General features: G+C 40.8%; 2 long non-coding RNA genes across 3 annotated transcripts; one reads left to right on the forward strand and one right to left on the reverse strand.

Annotated features, from left to right (window-relative positions):
* Nucleotides 1-295: 295 nt before the first annotated feature.
* Nucleotides 296-14,384, reverse strand: LOC146867893 (uncharacterized). 2 transcript variants are annotated; one of them, XR_014962383.1, is made up of 6 exons: nucleotides 13,909-14,384; nucleotides 13,716-13,781; nucleotides 13,366-13,625; nucleotides 10,763-10,860; nucleotides 1,109-9,131; nucleotides 296-1,024 (listed from the first exon to the last, which is right to left on the reverse strand). It is a non-coding gene; the product is annotated as an uncharacterized LOC146867893 (long non-coding RNA). The 2 variants fall into 2 exon arrangements; XR_014962384.1 differs by lacking the exon at nucleotides 10,763-10,860 and having other exon boundaries at nucleotides 296-1,174.
* Nucleotides 14,385-14,400: 16 nt separating this feature from the next.
* LOC146867894 (uncharacterized) lies at nucleotides 14,401-16,228 on the forward strand. The gene is made up of 2 exons (XR_014962385.1): nucleotides 14,401-14,562; nucleotides 15,513-16,228. It is a non-coding gene; the product is annotated as an uncharacterized LOC146867894 (long non-coding RNA).
* Nucleotides 16,229-16,860: the final 632 nt, after the last annotated feature.

The following is a 16,860-nucleotide window of genomic DNA, read 5'->3' on the forward strand; positions in this document are numbered from 1 at the left end:
TATTTTTATAGTCACCATTAAAGTTTTGTTTATTGCTACTTTGCAAGCAGATTGGGTAATGATCTGTATATTTAGAGTGGAATTTTCTCCTAATGACTATTGGAGGGGTGCTCTTGTGTACAACCCTGAACAAAAGAAGATTTCCCTTTTGTGACCACGTTCTTATCTTATCACTAGTTTTCACTGAACCATAAGGATCTACAGTACAACATTGAGCATCAACACCAGGTTATTGAAAACAGTATACTTTATTACATAAATTGCAAAAAAACACCTGCTTTTAATTGCAGTAATATTAAAACATTACAAAGGCTAAAAATACATTACAAATCATTTGTATAATGATGAACATTTGTTAATAATCATGATATTGGCATTACAGGTATATCATAAGTGCAAATACTGCCACTTAAGTATCCAAGAAAACAGTTGATCCAAGATTCTAAATTCTTATCAACCTATTTCCTTTTTACATCATTTTCCAAACATATAATATACATATTCCACAATATTATTAATATTTTACAAAATCCAGTTATATGTCAATGCGTTTCGGTGTATCTTTATTTTCTTAACACCTCCTTCAGGACTGTTATCATATTCAAACATTTTTCATCATTTGTCATAAAATCATATATCTGCAAAACAATAAGGCACAATTAAAATCATTATGCTCCTGGTGTGAACTTAGCATATTCTTGTCTTGGTTCAGTGCATCCTAGATTCAATAAAACCATCTCTAAAGTATATGCGCATAAAGTTGTTTTAAATCCTTATACAAGCCATCTTACAAATCTTTATATCTACGTCTCCAGAACCTGTAGAAGTTTAAATTACAGATTGTATATGATATTATGCCCCCACTCTAAGGGATATTGATATATAATCCATCTGGATACATTATGACTCATTAATTTCTTTTATTATACTCCCCAGGCAGATGTCTCACCCAAGTTATCTGCACATGACGTTTTGCAGATTGTTTCTTCTGTTCCGCCTTGTCTGTAATTACTCAAAGAGAACCCTGCAAATCACAGGCCTGTTAGACTTGAGATCCTTATTGTTGTCAACAAAACCATTATAAATGCCCCTGTTTTTCATTACTTACTTAAAATGAGACTGAATCAATGAACTTTGATGACTCACTTGTGTACTTTCTTCCAAAGTTCTATACCTATTAAATGACATTATCTGAATTATTATATTGAATTGTCAAGTTATCCTCACTAGTCAAAATTACACTGGGCTCCTCTATCTGTTATTAAAAACTTAACCTTGAGTCCTTTGTTTTACTTCTTGGACTTCTTATTCTTTTACAATTGTAATTCTCAGTTAAAATAAGGTGCTCATTGTTATCTTCCTTAAAATGACAGATCAGTTCGACCAGTCTTTCTCAATTAGAGTGGTTCCTACAAAAACACACAAAATTTGGTCTTGTGTTATACATTCATTTTATAGTTATCCATTTTAAAAGACTTCTGGAATTTCTCCTGGTTGTATTATTATTAATAAATGTTACCTTATTTCATTATTTTAGCATCTCAATTACCTCCTTGTCACCTCTGTCATGTGTATTCGTTTACATTTAAAACTCAAGTGCAACACAAATGTTTCCCATTTCCATCTTTCTTAATCGGCTATACATTCCTTACTTTCTAATGCTAACCCGTATTTTGCTGCCTATCAAAATTCCCTGAATCGCGATCGAAACAGAAAACCGCTCTCTCGAAATATCGAGCTCTTGCGGATTGTAGACATACACCAACTCTCCTTTCTGATAATCTTGTGACTTAAACTCGTAATCCTTGTCCTGATAATCGTGTAATTTAAACTCGTAATTCCCCTAAAAATGTTTTTGTTTTGGTCCTACTTGGGGAGGTGTTCGACCCGGGGTACCTATTTCCTTTGATTATGAAATCAGGCCGGACATACCTATCTACCTACATTCTCCATACCAGCTTGAGTCGTACGTAAAAAACCCAATCGTTTGACATCTCAACTCATATGTCTCGCAATGGAGGGCACTACTTTAAGAGGTGTCACACCCTGAATTCCCCACTTGTTTGTATAAAGCTCTACGATTGGGACAGGCATCCTTTTCTAATCTCCAACTCCACCCCCGTACAGTTCGTGCTATTACTTCCACACCGCAGTCGCTTACCTTGTTAGAATATCTTACAGCCTCCTATCGGGGTTCTGGATCAAATCGCTAATTTTCCTTTACTGCATCCGCCTTTTTGTACTAAACCCCGTCATCACGTTACGTGATTGCTGAAATGGTGGCCATTTTGAAAAGTAGACTTTTCCTTCGAAGTTACACGGAACAGTTCTCATTAAAATAATCGCCATCTCGTAATTAAAAAACTTTAGGAAGAGTATTGACATCCCATTATTCTTCTTTTCTGTCTCTTTGTTATTTATAGGAATACAACTCTATAGATAATATTCTAATTTCTCAATAATGAAAATAATACTAACTCTGAACTTGGCGGCCATCATCAAGTGTTTTTTTTTCTTTAAGTGTTTTTTTTCTCTTCTTAACCCCTATTTTAGCGTTGCGAAATTGTAAAACCGGCTAATCATCTTCAATTCAATTTATTCTAGTTCTATGTCTATCAAACCTGATTTTATTACTCTTTTCACACAATATTACAAAAATACATTTTCTATCTTGCACTCGATTATTAAATGTCAAGCAGTAAATTCCCAATGGAAAATCATCCTATCAAGCGTTTTCATTCCTCTCTAGTATGTAAACCATAACTATATGTTTGAAATTTTGACATGAAGAATTGTTCCCTTTCTTTCCTTCTCCTATCAATGTTCCCTCCTCTTGTGGAACATTTTATCCTTTCGAGGATGAACCATTTTAAATCTGCTTCTGTGTGACTTTTTTCAATCCAGTGCTCAACTAATGGGGCTCTGGTTTTCCTATTTTTTATTGCTGATCTATGTTCATTTAATCTGACTCGCATTTTGCGACCAGTCTCCCCTATGTAACCTTTTTGGCAGGGACATATAATGATGTATACGACATTTTTCGTTCTGCAATTGACCATTTCATTCATCCAATGTTGTATTCCATTAAGTTCAACTTTCTGCTGTTTGATTATAGATTTACAGTTTATACATGTACTGCAGGGGAAAGTTCCAGTCAGTTTTGATCCATCTATAATACTGCTCTGACATTTAATTGTTTGATCTTTGTAATTTTTTACTAGATGATTCCGAATAGTTTTATTTCTTCTGTAAGCAAAAATCGGTTTCTTAAGGGGTAAAGACCCTGAACTATTTAAAAGGAACCAATTTTTGTTGATCAGGTTCTTTAATTTGTTACTAATACTATTGAAGTTTGTTACCATGAGAATTCCTTTTTCTTCTTTCCTAGTATTTTTCTGACCTTAAAAAGGCTGTCCCGATTGTAGTATTTTGCCTTCTTATATGAGTTCTTTAATAATCCTTTTGGATATCCTCTTGCTAGAAGTTTACTCTGTTGAACTTCGCAATGAACTTCAAAATCCTTCATATTGCTACAATTACGTCGGATACGTAAAAATTGGCTAAAGGGGATACTGTCCTTTTGACATTTGGGGTGATTACTCGTATGATGTAATATGGTATTTCTATCCAATGGTTCAGTGTATAATTCCACCGAAAGTACCCTCTTGTGTACAACCCTCCAGGTTCAAAAAAAGATTTTAGTCAGTGTCTTACATAATTCATTGCCCTTCATGTTCTTGTGTCCTAATATTTTCTTCTATTGGGTGATTTCAACTTTCATGGAGAAGACTTCTCTAACCCTCTAACCATGAGGTAGCCCAGCTTACCACTGACCTAAACTCATTGGGCCTCCAACAGAAAGTGACTGGTCCTACTCATTTGGCTGGCCATACCCTACACTTGATTTTCACAAACTCTCCTACTTTGTTGTGTGTGGGCCCTCTACCCCTTACCTGGACAGATCACTCCTTAATACGTTTTCAGATCCCAAAACTTAAGGGGCCTAAACAGAAACAAAAGCCTCTGGCGTAAAATTAATCCGTATGCTTTCTCCTCGGTATTTGATTTTATACTCACAGACTCTGATAAAGGTAAAGTTCTACCTGATTATCACTCAGCTGTCAACGTTGCATTCAACAAGATCACCCCTATAAAATCTTGCTTCAAGTCTAACCATGGTGCACGTGCTCCCTGGTTCTCTTCGGAACTTCAAAGTGAAAAAACTTTGTGTAAAAAGCTTGAGAGGCGTTGGTGTCGCCTCAATACTCTTGCTGATAAGGAGGCATATAAACAATTCTCAATTAGGCATCATCGAAATATAAATAAGGCCCAAAAGACACATATTTCTTACAAATTAATCATGGGGTCAACTCTTCCAAGATGCTTTTTAAAGTTCTTAATTCCTTCCTTAACCCACGAGCTTGTTCTTCGATTGTGCCATCACAATCTCTCTGTGATTCCCTTGAGAATCATTTCGAAGGTAAAATCAATTACATTTTTCAGACTTTCCCTAACATAATTGAGCAAGACAATGAGGAGCTCAAGCTTTGTTCTCCGTTCATTACCAAAAGTCCTTTTTAAATTAATTCAAGCCATTGTTACCGGAGTATATCCAGAAAGCATCAGCAATAGCTAAATCAGGATCTACCTTGGACATTTGTCCATTTTACATGATCGCCTCTCTGACCTTTCTGCTTTCCTCAGCTATGTGCTAATTATTTAATCTATCTTTCTCCTCTGCAGATTTCCTTCGGCTTGGAAAACAGCACTCGTTACCCCATTGAAAAAAAGTCTAATTTACCTCCTTCGTATCTTACCAATTATAGTCCCATTTCTCTTCTTCTGTTTTGAGCAAACTGTTGGAGAGTCAAATCAATATCCAACCTATGGAATACCTTGAAACAAATATGATGCTGAACTCATCCCAATCAGGTTTTAGTCCCTCGCACAGCACCAAGACCACTTTGGTTGCAGTGACCGATCATATTGGATGTTCTCTTGGCAACAGCATCCCCATACTTCTTGTGTTATTGCATATTTCTGCAAAAGGAACAATTGATGGATGGAATGATGGACAATGCAAACATTCACCCGTAGTCACAAGGATCTGGGCTACATCCATCATTCTTTTGCTCACCACACCACCCCAGTTTGGACCCAGCCATATGCAAATCAGTCTTGACCCTGTTCCTTGTGGGAACAGTCCAGCCCGAACTGCCAAGCCAGGTCCTTCCTGGACCGGAAACAAGCACCCTGGGACCGGTTTCAGGCATCACCCTTCATCAGCCAGGCTACCTTGAATCCAGTGGTGTAGTGAGCACGGGACCAACATCTGGGCATACCCTTCCCACTTAGGGCGACATATGCAAAAGGAACAATTGATGGACGGAATGCTGGACAATGTAATGTTCATCCCCAGTCACAAGGATCTGGGTTAAATCCATCATTCTTTTGCTCACCACACCACCCCAGTTTTGACTCAGCCATATGCAATTCAGTCTTGACCCTGTTCCTTGTGGGAACAGTCCAGCCCGAACTGCCAAACTAGGTCTTCCCTGGACCGGAAACAAACATCCTGGGACCTGTTTCGGGGCATCACCCTTCATCAGCCAGGCTAGCTTGAATCCAGTGGTGTAGTGAGCACGGGACCCATGTCTGGGCATACCCTTCCTACTTAGAGCGACATATGCAAAAGGAACAATTGATGGATGGAAGGCTGGACAATGCAAACATTCACCCCGTCACAACGATCTGGGTTAAATCCATCATTCTTTTGCCCACACACCACCCCAGGTTGGACCCAGCCATATGCAAATCAGTCTTGACCCTGTTCCTTGTGGAAACAGTCCAGCCCGAACTGCCAAGCCAGGTCCTTCCTGGACCAGAAACAAGCATCCTGGGACCGGTTTCAGGGCATCACCCTTCATCAGCCAGGCTAACTTGAATCCAGTGGTTGGACATTACTCATCTTAAAACTTCTCTTTATTGTCCTAGAGCTAATGGACTATTAGAGAGAATGAATAGAATGATTAAGGGATTTATTCAGTTAGCATGCTCCAACATGATTCCAGTTGAACAAGCCATTCATGAAATGCTGTGGTCTTACCATACCACGCCTAACCAAGTCACAGGTGTTTCACCTTTCTCTGCCCTTAAGGGAAGGAAACCTTGCACATAATTTTGGTTGGGAAGGGGTGTTGGAGTACATGTCAACACCAAGGACACCAGTTCAAAGGTCACTGCACATCAAGCTAAATACAAGTCATATTATGATAGCAAACATGGCACTAAAATTCCTCAATAGATGGTTGGTGACTGGGTTTGCGTCAGGAACCCTAGATTAGCGGATAGTGACTCCAAATTTTCCAAACCCATGCAGATTGTGGCAGTAAAACGAAATATAGCCATTATGGACAATTGCCAAACATGGAGCATGGATAGATTAACCAAGGCCCCTCCGGTTACGGATTCAGGAGCCCAAGGGGCTCCCTCCTTTTCCTTTTCACACTGTAACTCTACACCCAGATGCTCTGATAACCAAAGATCTAGTTGTCTTTCCCCCCTTCCAGCTTCCCAGGCACACGGTATCCTTGTTTTCAGGTTCTGAGGGACGGTAGATGTGTTATATTCTCCTTATTGTTAATATTGCATGTTAACTTTTCACCGAAGAGTTATACGAGGTTAAACACCTGTTTATTCCTCATTCCATACTCCGCACCCTCCTCTCGTGGTTTCTCCCTCTTCTGTGAGCTTGACATAGAATGTTAGATCGTTGAGTATTCTGTGAGCTTCTGTGGCAGAGAGTGAAAAATAAACTGCTGAACTTCCTTTGGCTTCCTGAATTTTGTATCAGCCAACAAAACCAAAATCATGCTGTTTAGCAAGGCCCAGCAGCTTTGAATGCCCAAATGGTGGCCTTCTGAACTTTGTCTAGCCCCTACTCCAAAGTGATTTTAAGAAATGTAGGTGTCTGCATTGACCAAGCACTCACCATGCAAGAACAGGTTGCAGCCACTACGGGCACTTGCTTGCATGTATTACGGCTGCTGCGGGGAGTCTTCCCCCTTCTTCCACATTATCGGGCTGATTCCGATCCGGGTCGGAAAGCACTCTGACCGAGCCGGATCCGGAGTGTTTTCCGACCGAGCCGGAGTCCTGCAGTCCGACCGAGAGAGTACGATGAGGCCGTATGCTGCCGGACTCGGTTCGGTCGGACTCCCATAGAAGTCAATGGGAGCCGGTCGTTCGACGCGTACATGGGCTCCCATTGACTGAATGGGTACGTCGCGGACAAGGGCGCCCCCTACAGTGGGTACACGTCGGTGCCATCCACACCGTACATGCCTGTGTTGGGGAGACCCATGGGTCTCACCTGTGTCCGAGTCGTAGGGCTGCAGGTGACAGGGGGTCCAATGCGGACCCCCAAAGGCAACCACCCGGACAATTTGCGAGCTGGACACTCCAGCTCGCACAGGCTGTCCGACGCGTGTATCGTACTGGCTCGGTCGTGAATCGCATCCATTGCACGCCATGGTTAGCTTACGACCGAGACGTACCGAGCGGTTCGGACCCGGAAACGACTCGGTCGGTGAATTTCATGTAGCTACTTGCTCGCTCGTACAGCTGTACGAGTCGGCCGGAAAACACGTGTACGGCTCGTAGTTTTTCCGGCCGGATCGCGTTCGGTGCCCTTCTGACCCGGATCGGAATCGGCCCCTAAGTGAGGAAAACACTTGTCCAGGCTTTTGTCATCAGTCGCTTGGACCAATTTAATGCTCTATTGGCTTCTATCAATGAGACTGCTTTAAGCAAACTGCAAGTTGTTCAATATACGGCAGCATGTCTCATTCATGATCTTCCTGCCACAACAGCATCTGACCCTCTTCTGCGCACGCTTCACTTGCTACCCATCCGCAAGAGAATCATCTTCAAGGTTTTCAGCTTGACTCACAAGTTTTTGCAGGGCTATGCACCTAGCTACCTTTCTGCAAAGCTTGTTTACTATCGGCCTTTTTGAGTTTTGAGATCTATTGATAAAGCACTGTTGGCAGTTCCGCGTATCATGAAATCTCGCTCGGGAGGCAGATCCTTCTCTTCCTTGGCTCCCCTTTTTGGAGTAAGCTCCCATTTCATATACACCAATGCGCAGATCATTTCAATTTTAGGAACCTTCTCAAAACTGCGTTATTTTAGGCCTAATCGGTCTACTCCTCCACTGATTTTGTTGTGCTGCGCAGAGATACTCCTCCTAGGGTTATTTGTGTACATTATAAATTAAATTAACATAACATAACATAATATATTTTTTAATAATTTGTGTGCATATCACTGATGCTGCAACGTGCACAAATGCCATCGAGTGTGCAATCACAATTGACATAATCTACAATCACAATTATTCTAATATGTGCATATAAATGAAGTAACATGTAGTGATTTTAATACTTAGTAGGTAATTATGCACGTGTACCTAAAATTGGTCATTAACAGCAATACTCAAGACATTGGTATGTGCAATGTCAACCGCCATTGATGGTTCCTGCAGGAGCAGGCTGGTTACTCAGATACCGAGTAGGACTGAAGCTAAGGACCAACGCAGCCTCGCTTCTACGAAGACTTCCGTACAAAGTTTAAGTCCTATTCAAGAAGACTATGGTTCCTGCTCTCGGTCACCAGTGCAGATAGGGCACACTGGTTCAATGGCTTTTTCCTCGTCCTTGCTGCACACACTGGAAGAGACACATCAGCAGTCCTCACAAATCAGACGCAATGCTGTCCCACAGCTCACAGACTGAGGACTGGCAGGTGTTCAAAGATAGAGAGGCGGTGTACCTCAATCACTTCAAAAAAGGAGTCAGACTCAAACGCAAGACGGGGGCGCATTCAAGCAGTTGTTCTGAAGACAGATGAATTCCCTCTACAAGTGGAGGTGGAGAATGGCATCCTATGTGGATTGATTAACTGGTGGTTTCACTCATATGCCTGCTACAGTCACTGCTCTCTATACAATCACTCCGCCGTAGGATCATGTCTTCCAAATATTGTCGTCAATTTCTGTAAAGAGACGCCATTCAGTGAAGGAGGAACACAAATTGATTTTTCCATCCCGCAGGTACAGTGCAGCAACTGTCCTATTGGATGCAAAATTTAACATTCTAACTCCAGCATACACATAACAAGGAAGTGAGATAAGAGCATTCTAAGAATAGGAAATCCAAACAAGGGGCAAAATGGAATGCACAGAAGGCAAAGGAAATAGAAGAAAAGGTAAGGGGAAATGGAAGGAAGGAAAAAGGAAATAGAAGGGGAGGTAAGGGGAAAAGGAAGGGAAAAGGAAATAGAAGAAGAGGTAAGAGGAAATGGAAGGAAGGAAGGAAAAAGGATATAGAATAAGAGGTAAGGCAAAATAGAATGAAGGAGAAAGGAACTAGAAGAAGAGGTAAGGGGAAATGGAAGGAAGGAAAAAGGAAATAGAGAAAGAGGCAAGAAGAAATGGAAGGGAGGACAACATATGAAAACCTTTTTACCTCTTCTACCCTTTCGATATCCTTCTGAATCCAAATAACTGACTAACATATCCACCGCTCAAATTACTTTTATATTTCCCTATGCTAATTTACCACTAACATTGTACGGATTCCAGGGTAGCGTGCTAGTCGCCAAAAAAACCACTTCAACCCCCATCAGGGGTAGCAAGCGCTATATAAATGCAAACCTTTTTCCCTCTTCTATCCCCCCACTGTCCTTCCCAATCCAAATAACTGACTAACATATACACCACTCAAATTTCTTCAATATTTTCGCTATACTAATTCTTTATGGATTCCGGAGTAGCATGCTCGTCAGGGGTAGTAATCGCTATAGAAAAGCAATAATAATATTAACAATAATACCATTGGCCTGGACCTCTTTGGTATGAAGACATTCTCTTTGTTGCCTCCCTCTGACATTGATGTTCTTAACACATCCACTGACAGCCCTTGACAGATTTTCCAGGATTTGAGGAAGCTTTATGGCCTCTGTGGTCACTGAGTGGCCTGCCTTCTGCCTGACAAAGAACAACTTGTTTGGCCTCTCTTTCACCTGATCTCACCAAATTTCCCCCCTCTCTCCCTCCTGATCAAACTCGGCCTAACCCTTCAATGCCTTCATCTGTCAGTGGTCTGCTAGCTACAACCCTGTTCACTTTTGTGCAAGTTGCGCAAAAAACACCCTCCTCCAAGATCTGTCAACCTAAATAACTGACTAACATATCCACCACTCATATTACTTTCATATTTCACTATGCTAATTCAGCACTAATCCTTTATGTGTTCCGGAGTAGCGTGCTACTCGCCGAAAAAGCGCTTCAACACCTCATCAGGGGTAGCAGACACTAGATAAATGCAAACATTTTTTCCCTCTTCTATCCCTCCACTATCCTTCTCAATCCAAATGACTGACTAACATATTTACCACACATATTACTTTCATATGTCACTATACTAATTTACCACTAATCCTTTATGTGTTCCAGAGTAGCATGCTACTTGCCGAAAAAGAGCTTCGACGCTCGCCAGGGGTAGCAAGTAATATAAATAAAATTACAATACAATAACTGCGGTCCCTGTATAGTCCACCGTTATGTTGGCAAAGCTCGGTATTGCAACTGATCCTTCCTTAGTAATAGTTTAATATTTTGAGATCTGGCCTATTTTGGTTCTGTTCTTGCCCCTACCCCGCTTAGGGTGCAAAATTGTGTGCAACCTTCCCAGCTTTTCACCTTAGAGAGCAGGTGTTGGGCCCCCAGCTCCATTTTCACACCCTCTTTGACACTCTCTTCCTGACAGCTTGCCTCGGGCACGTTTCTGCCGCAAATTTCTAATGAAAAAGAGATTTAAAAAAGTCTGATTCTTTTACATGAAATTATGATGCCCTCGCGACACAGATGCTAGAGATTTTACATGCAAGGGCTTGAAGTTTGGAGCTCTGGGCAGCACTTGCCGTCTCCAATGACACTGTTATGTCTCTCTCAGATTTTAGTTTTTTGTTACTGTTATATTTCGAAAGTATAGTGTTTCTAAAGCACAGTAAATTAACATTTCAACGACAAGACTCAGCATTAGTGCAAGCTTCGCTGTCTCAAAGAACAGGAAAAAGACGTGCAGAAGCAACGCAAGCTTCTCTTGCACATAACATACAACACAAGTGGAGGCCAAAATGATAACACAACTACATGGGACATGTACAGGAATTGCATCAAGGGCAGTAACCATGCAAACATTCCAAATACATAAATTAGGAACAATGCCAGCAACATAACTACAAGCTTCCCATACACACAAACAACCCAATACGGCCATCATCTGTTTATGTGCGTGTGTGTGTGCATAATCTAATGTCCCTGGAGCAGTGTCCATATGACAAACTGCTCCTCATTTTAAAGATATTGGAGGTTTGCAATATTTTTTGTGAAGGAGACTTGAGTTGCAATCTCCTGACATGTGCACTACATGGTTTTAGCATTGTTCTCACTAATCAAGCGCTATACCTTATTGGGTTATTAGGGTCCACATAGAGTGGTGCCCCTCTTGAAATGGGTGGTTGCCACCTCAATGAGCAGGTCATGACACTTCTAGTGGCTTCTGGCAATTTGGCAATTGATCATAGTATTCAACTACAGGTATTTGTAACTCAACTTACCATACAGGTTCTCCCTGGTAAATCCATGAAGTAGTTATGTTCTAACTTAACTAAACTCAGCACCCTGCCGAGAGTATTGGCACAATCATGTTTCAAATATTCTTTTATTGGGTTTTACAATGAATTAATAATAAGCATCACTCCACAGTGAACATTTTTCAATAGGCAAACGTGAATAAATATAAAGCTGCATTCTCTTGTTATCACCTGTACTATGTCTCGCTAAAGGCAAGCCACAATTATCCTAAAGCTTTTAGTCTCCCATATCTCACTGATTACACACCAGAGGCCATATTAGGCATTTTTATTGTTTGCACCGGGTTCACCTATGAAAAGGGGCAAACAAGGAAAATGCGCTCTATTACGGTAAACTTTGAAAAAAGACATTTGCAAAACTTTGCACTGCGCCTGTCACCCAACTAGTTAAGCGCCTTCTCATCTGTTGGATTTAGTACATCCTTTACAGAGTAGGAACACAAACATCCCTGAGTTCCCGCTCCACAGTGAGGAGGGGGTAGCCCTTGGCGGGGCTAGGCATCCCTACCAAGAGGAGAATTCCAGATGATGAAGGATGTCACTTTAGTGGGTGATGGGATTTCGTCCTATTTAAGGGACTCCCCAGAAGCATCTAGAGTTTATCTTTGTTGCCTCTTTTTCTTGCATGGTCTTGCACTCAGACCCGAGAATTTCTTGTGTTTTTTCATAAAAAGGTTGGGGAGCTTATCCTCACTGGTCTTGTAAACTTTCCCAGGACCCCCTACTCACTTTTGTATTCATTATCATATGTGTGAAGCCAGGGCATGATGGGAATTATATTTAGATGGAGACGATACTGTGATTTCTGGAGTTTACTTTATTTGTGAGAAAAATGTCAATTTCAAATTGCCCTAGAAATTGTATGACACATGTTATCTGGGTGTAGTCGTTCCAAAAATATATCATGTAGAGAATGATGTGGGAACAGAAAAATAGACACAAAAGAAAATGCTGGAGAAATTGTGTGAGATATTTTGGATGCAATTATCCCTAATTTAGGAGTGATACTGAATGGCATTAAGATTAGGAAATTGTCCACTGTAGTTGATAAGTTGTCCACTAGTACAGCAGGAGCTTTGTTGCTTGTAGATACTGAAATAATTGCTATGAGATTCATGGTTTGCAGAATAGACTTACGTTAGACATTCTTCTTGCAAAAAAGAGCGAATTCTGCCGAACGTTGAAAGTTCAGCAGTGTTGTACTTATATTCCTGATAACACCAAGGAGTTACAGACATTTATCAAGAATATTGACTTACAGAGATATTTGAGTGGTTTGACAGCGACGTGTGCATAGGAAGCAATTGGAAATGGACTTAATGCAGTGGGAAATTGGTTTGGAAAATTGGGCAGTGGAATAGTTTCTCTATGTGCAATAGTTGTAGTGGTGTATTTTAAGGTGTACAACAAAGTGAAGGTAAAGAAGGGAGTAAAACGAAAGAGAACAGATGTGGGTAGAGGGGAAACAGAGTAATTATTATGACGATATGAAACGACTAGAAGAACTTAGAAGAAAGGCAATTAAGACCATGAGGTTTTAATCGGTTATCTGATGAGATCTAGATATTAAGTGTGATGGCTTGGTTCGCCATCAGCTGGGGGATTGAAACAGCTTAATTTTGCCTCCACTGTTGCGAAGTCACTCACCAGTGTTCCGGTTGTCTCCTGCTTGATGTTGCTCGTTCCCAATTACTCCCTGAACCAAGCAGTTCGGCAAGAATAGATAACTCCGGCCAACCTGACTTGTCCCGGGGGGGAAAGGAGAGTTGGGAAGAGAGAACAAGAAAACACTGGACTCGCGATCTCCCAAGTGGGTGGAAGTCGTGAAGCTGTCTGTCTCTCTGCTTGAAGTGTTTCGGGGCTCTGCTTTATTCTTGGGATCTTTCAAACCATATTCGTAAAGACATCTGTTAAAAGATAGTTCAACCAATTACACAATGAAATGTCATGTGACTTCTAGAGAAAACTGCTATGGGTTTGTACTACTAGCTACCTACCCCAATCCAGAAAACCCCTTGCATACACTTCGCGGTTATAATGCACTTCAATATAGGTTGGATGGCCTTTTAAGAAAACACAAGAGAAATACAAAAAAAACAATTCAATATATACATATGTAACATGTACCCCCTTCTAACATTTCTGTTAATGTGGTTAGTCTTAATCAAATGAACTTGTGTTGATTTATACCTTGGTTCTTCTGAATCATTCGTCTTAAGGGATTCTGTACAAATGACATAAAAAAGAGAAAAGAAAGAAAAAGCTCTACCCAAAGCGCTTCTGCTAATTCCAGCGCTCTATACATAAATAACTCTTAAAAGACATAAAATATGAGGTATCAAATAACCAAGTGTCTTTGCACAATCACATAAACAATGTCCTCAGAAGCGCTTAATTAACCTGTCCCAGAAGCGCTTAATTAACCTGTCTAGTAGCGCTTAATTAACCAGTCCGTCGTAAGCGCTGGAAAGCTAGTGGAGAGGTTTTCCCCGAATAAATAACTCCGGAGATATTGTCTTTCCTTTAGCAACTATGCCAATGTTTCTTCTGCGCATGAGATGTACGCAATAGTTCTGACCGTGCTTCTAAAATAACAAAAGACGTCTTACCGATGTAATCCTGGCAAGGAAATATTACCAGTTACAAGCAGGTCCCCGGAGACTGACTTCTATTAACATTACCTTCTTTGTTTGTCTTTGTAGGCGACGTCCGGAAGCAGCTGACTAAGACGCCGGAACAGGAAGAAATCGAGTGGTGACCGATGCTGGAGCGAAGTCGGCAGATCAGAGAAGGGACCGATGAAGTCAGAAGCTCTTGAAGGGGACACGGCGTCGAGCAGATCAGGTAAGGGAAAGCTGGTTTCAAACCGGGTCCGGAACACTAGCGGTAACGCTGTGAAGCGAAGCGTTGTTCAACAGACGGGTGGGGTTTTTATAGCTGCTGAACGTGTAACGCTGCTGGTGCACGTTTCAGCACTTGTGCTGTACTCGTGCCCCTCTATTAACCATGGCACGTGGAAGAGTTTTGACATTTGGACAAGGTGTGCGGAGTCTGAAAACACGTGAATCCAAGTGACATAGCATGTGAATAGGTAACAAGCACTGCTACCTTCAAATATAAATAACTAACTGCACCTTATTGTACATAGCATGTGAATAGGTAACAAGCACTGCTACCTTCAAATGTAAATAACTAACTTCACCTTATTGTACCTATAGGAATAAAGGTTGTAAACAATGATAAGCCGTGATATGAGCAAAGGGAATATGATAGCATCATCATAATTATGCTATGAGCAAACGCCAATTACTCAACAAGATAACCTAAGGGAATCAACATGATTTGCACAATGCTATCCTGGTACAACCTCTAACATCCTCCCTTGTACGTCATGTATTTACGTCGGTTTGTGCAGGTTGCCACTTATGTATTTCGTGTGACCTAAGAATCTAACGAACAAATGGATTTCAAGCGCATTTCTGAAATGTTCCATGACTAGAATAATAGAATTATTTAATTTATGCATACTAATGTTAAACATTTTTAGTGAAAAATGTAGTCATAGCTATACAAATGTTTTAACAAGCAACACACAGTTCTATGCAATCATGGTTTTATTCTACATAATATTCATTCTATGTATTAATTGTGATTGTTCTTGCACCTATATTCTAATGCCAAGTGCACTTTAACAGCTTTGCTAACTTAGCATAATTAGAGGCCTTAAGTTTCTGAGTTTCAATGTTTAACTTTCACGTGAGAATGGTTTTCCTTTCATGTTTTCTCCTCTGCAGGTGCAGATAGAAGGCTTCATTAGTTAGCGAAAAGGCATTTTTTATTTGTATAGATAATAAAGTACGGGAGGAAACTTTTGGCAGGAAGAAGATGCGCTAACGAAGTTGGAGACAAGTTCTCATGGCGGAGAAAGGATGCTCAAGGTCGATCGAATGTACCCAATTGAATGTGTGGGAGAAGAGCTGAATAATACTAATTTCTACCAAGGAAGATGGAAATGTACTGGAGCTGATTATGGTGGTTACCTTGAATACTTTATGTGTTAATAGGTGGTGTATTGTTAGTTAGAGAGAAGAGACCCTAATGATTCACGAGCTGCAGACCTCTTTTGCTATTACTCTCACTGTGTGGCTTCTTGCTACACATTCTATAGACTTGGAGTACTTTATTAAAGACTTCATAATGCTGACACTTGTTTCTTGCTTGCCCTAAATTAATCAGAATTTTACAATTTTAATATAGAGTAGGAGAAGTTAGATTTCTTTAGAGCTACTAATGACTAGACAGGAGGATTGAATCTTGTAGGTTACTCTTCAGATCCTCTTCCTCATCTTTTGCATAGTCTCCACTGGGTTTCTGCAGGGCATTTTATTGTTTAGGCTGAACCTTAACAGGAGATTCGGATTTATTCTTGTGATACTATATTTTAATAATATGCTTCTGAAACTCATTTCTATCAGTTTGTTTCTGAGTTTGTAATAAAACCCTTTAACTTCATCTAGTAGTCCTGGCTTTATTGCATGACTACCTTTGTTCATGTGTTATGGTAATTGCAAGTGATGGTAACTCTCTTTTGCCGCTTTAGCAGCTCATAAAAGGTACACCGAGAGCTTTCTCACTACTCTAGTGGGACATCAGAGGAAAGCTCAGGAACATGCCAGCAAGGGGATGGTCAGTAAACATTATGTGGCCTGGAAGGACACATTCCTGAAGATGAACCCATAAACCTAGAGCCAGGTGTCGGTAAGAGGCTTGTCCTTTCTCCAGTGTGCAGTAATTTCCTTTTGTGGGACAATTTGACGTAAGAAAGACCAAGGACAAGTTGAACTTCTTGTTTTACTCGCAGGTACCTGCTAGGATGCAGAGCAAGTCTGCAGGACCTATTCTACTTCACAAGTGAGTGTAAGTCATCAGGTAAGACCACAACACTGTTGGCTCCTCTGTCTGTAATAGGTGTGTGTCATTTGAGCAGGTGAACCTTGAAAGTGTTAATTCCTTTGGCTCACCTTTCCTTTACACCACAGGCAACAATTATTTCTTGGTTGTGGTGGACCATGCCATAAGGAACCAAGAGATTTTACCACTAAAGAGCTATGGTAGTAGTAAGGCTCTCCAGGAGAACTTTTT

This window comes from Triturus cristatus, chromosome 1_2 (genome assembly GCF_964204655.1).
Source record: "Triturus cristatus chromosome 1_2, aTriCri1.1, whole genome shotgun sequence".
NCBI lineage: Eukaryota > Metazoa > Chordata > Amphibia > Caudata > Salamandridae > Triturus > Triturus cristatus.